The sequence below is a fragment of the Narcine bancroftii genome, unplaced genomic scaffold (assembly GCF_036971445.1).
Source record: "Narcine bancroftii isolate sNarBan1 unplaced genomic scaffold, sNarBan1.hap1 Scaffold_166, whole genome shotgun sequence".
NCBI classification, from domain to species: domain Eukaryota; kingdom Metazoa; phylum Chordata; class Chondrichthyes; order Torpediniformes; family Narcinidae; genus Narcine; species Narcine bancroftii.
Window position 1 is genome coordinate 1335141 of NW_027211901.1, and position 10383 is coordinate 1345523.

Sequence of the window (10383 nt, forward strand, 5' to 3'; positions counted from 1 at the left end):
AAAATCACCAAGACAAAGGATACTTAAACAAACATCATTTTTAATTTTCTTTAAACAAAAACAGGATCAAACATCACTATTAATGTAACAGCCTAACAGCTTCTAATTCTAAGCGCAGGTGTATTTAAAGTGTATAAAGATCTTTGACACTCCTACAAGTTCACCGGTGTCTATCACCAAGCTCTGGTGCTTAAAAGTAAATGGTTGCCCCTCAGGAAGTCTCTTGTTGGTTTCAGAGAGGGATTTCTTGCTCATTGGACACACAAAAACTGATTCCCTCTGATCAGCCACTTTGGTATCTTGCCAAAGAAACTTGCCCCATCAGGGTTTTCCAAATGATAACCTCTTCTGCAGATCACCATTGAGTTCCTTTTATTTCCCTTATATCAGGTGAAACACAATTTCTAGCCAGCCATTTCCTCTTGAATGGACAACAAGGTTTTTCAACAGGCTGAACTGAGAACTCACAACCCGTTTTCAAAATGGGGTTTCAACAAGATGCCAGCTTGCCATCTCTCTCTCTCTCTCTCTGTCTCTCTCTCTCTCTCTCTCAAGCCTATTTGGTCTCTCCCCTCTGATTGCAAGACCACATGGCCTTCTTAGAACAGCAAACTGGAACCAGCCAGATTACTGCACCACACCCAAACTTCTGAGTCCATTCATCTGTTGCTTTAAAAACAATAATTTCAAAAAACATCTGCTTTTGAAATTCTTTAGCAAAGCAGTCTCCTTGTTTTGTCTTTGCAAAAGCTCTTGGCATCTGAATGACTCACTATCAGCAAAGCTCTTGCATTTTAAATAAGAGCTGTTTTGTGAAGTGTTTGTGTTTGTTTGTGGCCTACACGACTCCTACAATCCATCTCTTTCAAAAACATATCAAAATACAATGTAAAATATAGAGTCTGTCACAGGACAGATCGAGCAGAGGAGTTGTGATAAAATCAGTGGCGTCCTTGCAAAAATAAAGTGGGAAGAGATATAATCCAGGTAGGTCTGGTGAGTGGAGTTTGTAATAGTTTGAAACTTGAACCTCTCTCTCTATTTCAGGAGACAATTTACTGTCAGGTCATGAAAAAGTGTCATATCACACAAAATTGCTTTTTTCCTGCTGTGAGGCAGACAGATTCGCCATTGTAAGAAATTGCCTGAAATGCCTCTTGCACTCAGAGAAAGAAGCAAAAGAGAGTCGTGCTCTCCCCCCACCCACCCCCACCACCCTGGACCCTGGGCCAAGTCACTGAGGGTCTGTGGATTCTCTTTCAATGCTCACAGACCAATCCAAGTTATTGGCAATGCGAGCTCCAGTTTTGAACTTCTGACACAATTAGGAACTCTTTCGCACCCACTCGTATCCCAGGGCTGAAACCTGACACTCTTTTAGCCAGTTCAACCAATCTCTTGCAATCAACGGCCTGGTGTGAGTTCCTTGACTGCTTTCCCCAGAACCCCACAGCCTGCGTGTGTTACTCTCCTCAAGTCACGAACAGCTTGCCACCTATGTGGGTCCTTCAGCTGCAGAACGCCTCGCTGGTCTGCTTCCATGGTCACCGACCCGTGGATTGAATCCTCTGCTTCTCAGATGTTGGTGGGGTGCGGTCTTCTTTTCTGGTGCCCTGTGCCAGTCCTCCGCTTTCCCAGAGTTTGCGGTGGCGAGGAAATCTAACACATCTAAATAAAAATTTTACAACTTAGAGGAGAATCTCACATGACTAGAGGGATGGAAAAGACCTTATTACAAATTGAAGCCTAATATTTGAATATTCAGGTGACAAATTTGCAAAAGCATAGAGTATACATTTCTGAAGCTATATGTAATTTTTTTCTAAAGGAACAGAACTTTGAATTTTTGAATGTCATCTTGGCATCCCTAAAAATATATCTGATCTCCAAGTAAGTGCAATACGTCTCCTCATCACTACTAATATTAATTTAACAAATTTCAATTGATATATGAATAGTTTTAATTTGGGCCTTGTTCCTTCAATATTTCCTAATGAATAGAAAGTTGGATTTTTGCGGAAAAACAACTCCTGTAATTTGTTCTGTAATCTGTAATTCTCCTCAAAAAAGATCTTGCATTAGGAAAAAGCTAAGTTGAATGCAAGAAAGTTGCTACACCTTTACCACACCTAAAACATTGGTCTGATAATTCTGATTTTATTCTATTCATTTTCTCTTGTGTAAGAAGTAGCTGTAGAAGAAAAACTAGTTGTGAATTCCTTCCTCACTGCTGCAGTGTGGAACTCTGGTCAATAGTTCCAGACTTCTGAGTTGAAGTGAATGAATAAACTCCCCTGGATCACATGATCTCTATTGCCAAATCAGCTTCCTGTAGAACTTTTCAAATCCAACTGCCTGAGTCACCTGACTCCAGGTGCTGCTTTCAGATAAAATCCTTGCTGACATCTGATATATGACTGATGTATAAAGAATTATACTGAACTCATTTATATCTTACATTGAGATCCTTATATGGATCTGCCCATATTAGCCAATCATATACAATATTCAGATCCATTTCCCACCTTTGTCTTGACTCATGAACTCCTCATTTAAAAGTTCCTAATTGTAATAAACAGGACATCATAGAAGTAATTTTTTAACAATTCCTCAAGAAGGAATTTCTATTTCAGTACAACATGGTTGGTCCTAACTTATCCTTCAAATATGCTCTTTGTTGGAAATAGAAAAAAAGATTGCTATGAGTTATACAATATTTATTTCTCAGTTGCTCAAATGACATTAATTGACCCCTTTCATAACCATCTTCCACATTTCTAATCCCCTTACGAAACTATCTATCCAGAAATTGATGATCCTTTGAAAAAGATACGATGATTTTGAATCAAAGCTATTCTGAGTGATGTACATCCACTTACACCAATTTCATCATTTATTTTATTCCATATATTAATTAAATGTTTCAACAATGGTGTATCTTTATCACCAACCATTAATTTCGATTCCCACTTGTATATAAATTCTTCTGCTTTTCACTCTCCTATTTTATTTGATTCTATTTTAACCCTTTCAAAAAAGAACCAAGAAATATCATTTGAGCTGCTCGATACTAATTTTTAAAATGAGGTAGCTGTAGTCCTGTCAATGTAGAATTTGCATTGAGAGAAACGCAGCGGTCTTTAGCGATCTTATTGAATTGGCTAAAATGGCATAACATGAGAGCAAACATTCCGGAGGAGTGTGGGCCACTTGTAACATGGGATTCAATTGGAAATGGGTTCACATAACATAAAACCATGATGCAGAAGAGGTTGTCTTTGTCTTCCGCAGGATATAGATCACAAGATATAGGAGCAGAAGTAGGCCCATTTAGTCTGTTCCACCATTCTTCCACTCAGCCCCACTGCCCAGCTTTCTCCCCTTAACCCTTGATTACTTGATTAATCAAATACCTGTCAATTTCTGCCTTAAATAAACCCAATGACCTCAGTTCCACAGATTCACAACCAACTGACAAAATTTGTTTTAAATCAACACCCTTTTATCCTGAAATTATGCTCTCTTGTTCTAGAATCCCCTACCATGGGAAACATCGTTGCCATATGTACTCTGCCCAGGCCATCCAGCATTTGAAATGCCTCTGAGGTCCCCCTTATCCTTCTGTACTCCAACCAGTACAGTCAAAGAGTCGACAAATGTTCCTCATACACTAACCCTTTCATTCCTGATATCATTCCAGTAAATCATCTCTGAACCTTCCCCAACAGGAGCACATCTTTTCTCAAATACGGCACTCAAAACTCTAAATCTGATTGAATGGAAAGGTAAATTTCCAACGACACAAAAACAACAGTTAAATGATATTATGTCTGTTGAAATTTACAAAAAATTATTAAAGAGTCAAATAATAACTTTGCTTGAAGCAAGCAGTTCTATTGCAATTTTCCAGCTGTAGGATGAGGTGCAGTTGCTTGCAAGTTTAGCAAGTGGGGTTATGATGTGAAACTGCAAGTCACAGCGCCATTTTTGTTTTTGAAAATGCAAACATGAAAATTTTAACTTTGGTCTCCTTGGTTTGCTTAAGTTTACAGAGGAGACGTTGGGTCAAGCTGAGAAGAGAGAGTTGGATGCCCATTTGGTGAAGCTGAACAGGCAAAAAAGAAAACACAAAACGAGGGACTGAAAAAATAATGAAGCAAACTGAAGAGCTGTCGCAACCAAACCCAAGTAAAGAATTTAATTTTGTGAGGCGTACTTTAGAGACCAAATGATTTGGGCTTTTAATGGTGACCTATTTAAATGAACAAAATCTGATTGGAATTGAAGTTTATGGAATGTTTAGAAGTTGCCACAAAAAGAAATGAGCATATAAATTAGATATTGTAATTAAGATAAATGAACAATACAATGAGCATGGTGTCACAGTATCTTCCTCACTCTACCATACATTACCGTTAAAAGTACTCCCCAATATGAACCGATGTCAAAGTATATACCAGAATTTATCGTACATCACTGTTAAACCTTCTCCCCATTGTGAATCTGGTGTCACAGTATCTGCCTCAGTCTTCCGTACATCACCATTAAACCTCTCCCCAATGTGAACCTGGTGTCACTTTATCTCCCACAGTTTATTTTACATCACCATTAAAACTTCTTCTTACTGTGAACCATGTGTCACAGTATCTCCCACAGCTTATCGTACATCACTGATAAACCTTCTCCCCATTGTGAACCCAGTGTCACAATATCTTCCTCAGTCTTCGATACATCAGCATTAAACCTCTACCCACTGTGAATCTAGTGTCACTTTATCTGCCAAAGTTCATTTTTTTAATCACCATTAAACCATATTCCCACAGTAAACCTGGTTTCACAGTGTCTGCCGCAGTTTATTGTATATCATTTTTAAACCATCTCATTACTGAAAATGCGGAGTAACAGAATCTGACTCAGTCTGCCGTATATCAATGTTAAACCTTATACCCACTGTGCACCTAGTGTCACAGTATCTGACACAGTTTATAGTATATCACTGTTAAACCTTCTCACTACTGTAAACTCGGTGTCACAGTATCTGCCAAAGTCTAATGTACATGACCAATAAATTTTCTCCCCACTGTGAACCTGGTGTCACAGTTTCTGACACATTTATCGGACATTACTGTTCAACGTTCTCACTGCTGTGAACCCAGTGTCACAATAAGTGTCTCACTCTCCCGTACATCATCGTTGCACCTTCTCCAACTGTGAACATGGTGTCACTGTATCTGCCTCAGTCTTCCGTACATGACCATTAAATTTTCTCCCAACTGTGAACCTGGCGTCACTGTATCTGCCTCAGCCCTACCTTACATCACTGTTAAACGTTCTACCTACTGTACACCTGGTGTCACATTATCTACCTCAACATACCATACATCACCGTTAAACCTTCTCCCCACTGTACTCCTGGTGTCACATTATCTACCTCAACATACCATACATCACCGTTAAACCTTCTCCCCACTGTACTCCTGGTGTCACATTATCTACCTCAACATACCATACATCACCGTTAAACCTTCTCCCCACTGTACACCTGGTGTCACATTATCTACCTCAACATACCATACATCACCATTAAACATTCTCCCCACTGTACTCCTGGTGTCACATTATCTACCTCAACATACCATACATCACCGTTAAACCTTATTCCCATGTGAACCTGGTGTTACAGTATCTGACACATTTCATAGTATATCACTGTTAAACCTTCCCACGAATGTGAATCCTATTATAAAATAATGCTCCCCTTCTAAATCTCACAGTATTCTAATCCCCACCTATTTAAAAGATTCCAAAAAAAAGAGAAAAATCAATCCCCAAACGAGCTACTCAAAAGTAGTAGCTCCTTAAAAATCTGGGTGTGGTAAAGTCCACAAGTGGCAGGTGACTAAAGGACTCAGTGTCACCCACTCCCCCAGTCAGACTTTCACAAAGTATTGAAACAAAAACATTCAACCCAGTGATTCCAGTCCCAATGATTGTTCCGGATCTTCAATATCGAGAAGACTTTGCGTCAATTCAAATTTTTTCCCATTCTTTCCATATTTTCCAATAGATCATTTTTAAACCTTCTCACTACTGTAAACCCGGAGTCACAGAATCTGCCTTATTCTACCGTACATCTCTGTTAAACCTTCTCAGTACTGTGAACACGGTGTCACACTATCTTCCAAAGTCTACCGTATATCACTGTTAAATATTCTCCCCATTATGAACCTGGTGTCACAGAATCTGATACAGTTTATTGTACATTACTGTTAAACCCGCCGGATAGCGAAAGAGTAGTTCTCGCATCTGCAGGAACTGGGGATCATTCGACGCTCCGACAGTCCTTGGGCTTCACTGCTCCACCTGGTCACGAAAGCCTCCTGTGGCTGGCATCTCTGCAGAGATTATCAATGGCTTAATGACATGACAGTACCTGACCGTTACCCCATCCCTCACATTCAGGACTTTACAGCCAATCTGCATGACGCGAGGGTATTCATCAAGGTCGACCTGGTGCGCGTGTATCATCAAATCCCATTGCACCCAAGGACATCCCCAAAACGACCATCATCACCCCCTTCAGCTTGTTCAAATTCTAGGCATCCCATTTGGGCTCAAGAAAACCGCCCAGAGCTTCCAGCACCTCATGGATATGGTGCAGGGGGATTTTAATTTTGTGTTCATTTATCTGGATGACATTCTTGTCGCCAGCAGAGACTGGGCACAACACAAGTCTCACCTGCACACCCTCTTCTCCCAACTGCCAAATTCGGCCTAATGATCAACCCAGCCAACTGCCAGTTCGGAAAAGAGTCCATGCAGTTCCCGGGCCATACCATCACGACCGAAAGAGCTACACCAGCTGCTATGGTCACTGTAATCAGAGAGTTTCCACGCCAAAACAACCTCAAGGAGCTACAAGAGTTTGCAGGTATGGTCAACTTCTATAACCGATTCATTCCAGCCGCTGCACACATCATGCAGCCACTCTTCGCCCTTATCGCGGCCAAGAACAAGATACGCCTGGACTCCAGAGGCCACGAAAGTTGCCCTCGTGAAGGCTACCCTACTCGTCCCCCCCACACACCGACCTTCCTATGTTGCTCTCCGTCGATGCCTCTGCCACCTCCGTTGGTGCCATCCTGCAGCAGCAGGTTAATGGACAGTGAAAACCACTGGAATTCTTTAGCCAACTTCATCGTCCGCCAGAACACGTATAGTGCTTTCAACCATGAGTTGCTGGGCATGTACCTTGCTGTGCCTCATTTGCACTATTTCTTGGAGAGGAGGCCTTTCACCATTTATACCCACCCCAAACCCCTCACTCAGGCTCTCGCTATGGCTAGAGATCCCTGGTCGGCCTGCCAACAGCATCACCTGTCCTTTGTGTTGGAGTTCACCATCAACATTTGGCACAAGGCGGAGAAAGACAATGTGGTCGCTGACACGCTGCCTAGACTATGACCAGCTTGCCCCGGATCAGTAGTCCGATGATGAGATGCAAGCCTTCAGGACGGCCATCACGGGCCAGCAGTTCCAGGTCCTCCCGATTCTTCTCGGTGATTATACCATCCTGTGCGATGTCTTCATGAGCACCCCATGACCAGTGGTTCCCCAGCAGTGGTGCAGGCATGTCTTCCACCATATCCACGACCTTTCCCACCGTTCCATCAGGTCCAAGGTTCATATGGTGGCAGAATGCTTCATCTGGCACGGGCTTCGAAAGCAGATTGCAGACTGGGCCAGAACCTGCATCCATTGCCAGCTTTCCAAGGTACACAGGAACACCAGAGTGCCCGTGCAGGATTTTGAACACGTCCGAGAATGGTTCAGCCACATACATGTGGACATTGTCAGCCCTTTACCCGTTTCCCGAAGTAACCGTTAACTTTTCACGGTGGTAGACTGCACCACTCATTGGCCTGAGGTTATCGAGAAGCCTCCACAGACTCCTGCTCCCGAGCACTTTTGACCGATTGTATTGCCTGGTTCGGCATGCTGACCCACCTCACCAGCAAACGTGGCACGCAGTTCACCTCTTCACTCTGGGCACAGCTCACCAACAGACTGGGACTGGTCGAGCGATTGCATTGCCACCTGAAGTCGGCACTTATGGCCCGCCTCACCGGCCCCAACTGGGTGCATGACCTGCCTTGGGTACTCCTGGGCATCTACTCGACACCCAAAAAGGTCTGCAGGCGTTATCGGCTGAGCTGGTCTATGGTGCACCACAAGCCCTGCCTGGTGAGTTTATCAATGCACCTCACAACTTGCAACAGGCACCGCATGGTTTACTTCCCATCTCCGGGCCCAGTTAGAGTCATTCACACCCCCACCACCGCCCAGACATGGCACACGCGCCTCTTACCAGCCCAGTGAGCTGTATTCCGCAGAGTATGTTTTTATCAGATGAGACCCTTCACAGCACCCCTTCAAAGACTGTATGAAGGGCTGTACAGAGTCATCCAGCATTCAGGATCCACCTTCACACCAGACATTAATGTAAGAGGGAACTGTTTACTGTGGACAGATTAAAGCCAGCACACCTCAACCCCAATGAGCCAGTGGTCGCGGCTCAACCCAAGAAGCGAGGCTGCCCGACAAAAAAGGCCATTGGCACCGGTTCTGGGGGGGCTGTGTGGCGGCATGCCATTAGGCATGTGATCCAGCCCCTCATGTCATGCATGCGGTGGGGCAGCCGTCCAAAATGGCACCGTCGCGGGTTTCTCCCCTACCTCGGCACCAGGCTCAGAAGCCCGTGAACTGCGGCCCACGTGACCCCCCGGTACGCTTCTCAGCCAAGTCTGGGCTGGGAGCATAAGACCAGCCATGCAAACCTGAATAAAGGAATTTTTGCTCACTGAACTCAACCTGTCTGGTTGTAGCTGCCGCTACAGTAGTATCTTAGTTTCTTTTCCTTTCTTTTCTTTTTTATATATTATCAACATATATTTGTAAGCTCTGTAACATTGTGATTTGATTTTAATTGTTATAACTTTCATATATATGTTGATTTAAATAAAATATTCAATGAAAGAAAATTCTTCAAGAATTGTGCAGAAGAAAATTTGGATGGGATGAAACTATCTCAGAATCCATCGCACAAGATTGGAGAAATTGGATTGAGTGTCTTCAAATACTTGGACGTTTGAAGTCAACAGACTTTGGAGTGGCCACGTTTGCTGTTACACCATTTTGCTGATGTAGTGAAGGTGATTTTGATCCTGTCAGTTACTGAGTCCTGTGAAAACCAAGTGTGAGTACATGGTGGATTTGTAATGGGAAAAGCCAGAGTTACTCCATTAAAGTCAGTCACCAGACCTTGAATGGAATTGACTGCTGCTACTACGGTGAGCAAAATGGACACTATGTTAAGAAGAGAATTACAGATGGAGTTAGCAGATTCTGAGTTTTGGCCTGATAGTACATCAGTGCTTAAATATATTAATAATGAAATCATGAGGATTCATATCTTTGTGACTTACAGAGAGAATGAAAACCTGGACAACAACAAATGTCAGATTTACCACAGGCCAGAGTTTCACCTGATTAATTCCCTTTTACATACGTGGAAGTTGATTATTTTGGTCCTTTTATATCACAAGATCTTCCCATGATCTTCCAGTTTAGAGTGTAGTGTTACCAATGAAATTGCTGGGTCTGTCAAACATATCAGGACATCATCTGCAAATAGATTAATCTCATCTTCTTCCTGGTTTATTTACCCACTATCCTTTAATGTCTGGATCTCAGTGAATATCTTCCACCAATGGTTCTCGAATCAAAACGAAGGGAGCTGGAGATAATGGGCATCCCTGCCCACTACACCTGGTTCATGGGAATGCTGAGGACATTTGTCCATTAGGTACAACCCTAACTTTGGGCTTATAATATAAAACCCTGATCTAATTTATAAAATTGGACTATTGTCTGATTATTTTAAACCCTTTTCTGTTTATTTAATGAATACATAAAAGCCCTTCAGGTCTGTAATATTTCAATATTATCTATCTATTATAAAAGCCCTCTCTGCTCAGCAAGTTTCTGCCATTAAATACTGGGCCAAAATAACAAATTAAATCTTGCTTTGGATCCTGTTTTTATCGGTTCATTTGATCCAAGATAGACCTTTGCTCCAACTATGAACTTTACGGCCTGTGTGAAGAGGGGATAACAGAGCCAGTTCCTTGTTACTAGTTGTAATTCCCCAACTTCTGCTGGGAATGTAATAAATGGAAAGAGTATAGCATTTGGATCAGGCTTGCTTTAGATAATTTTGGAAAAATCAGTGAATCGCCCTTCATGGGCCATGACGGAATTACAGTTTTCCAAAAAAGTTCTACAATATTACCATTTTCCAAATTTGACACATAATCCATGATT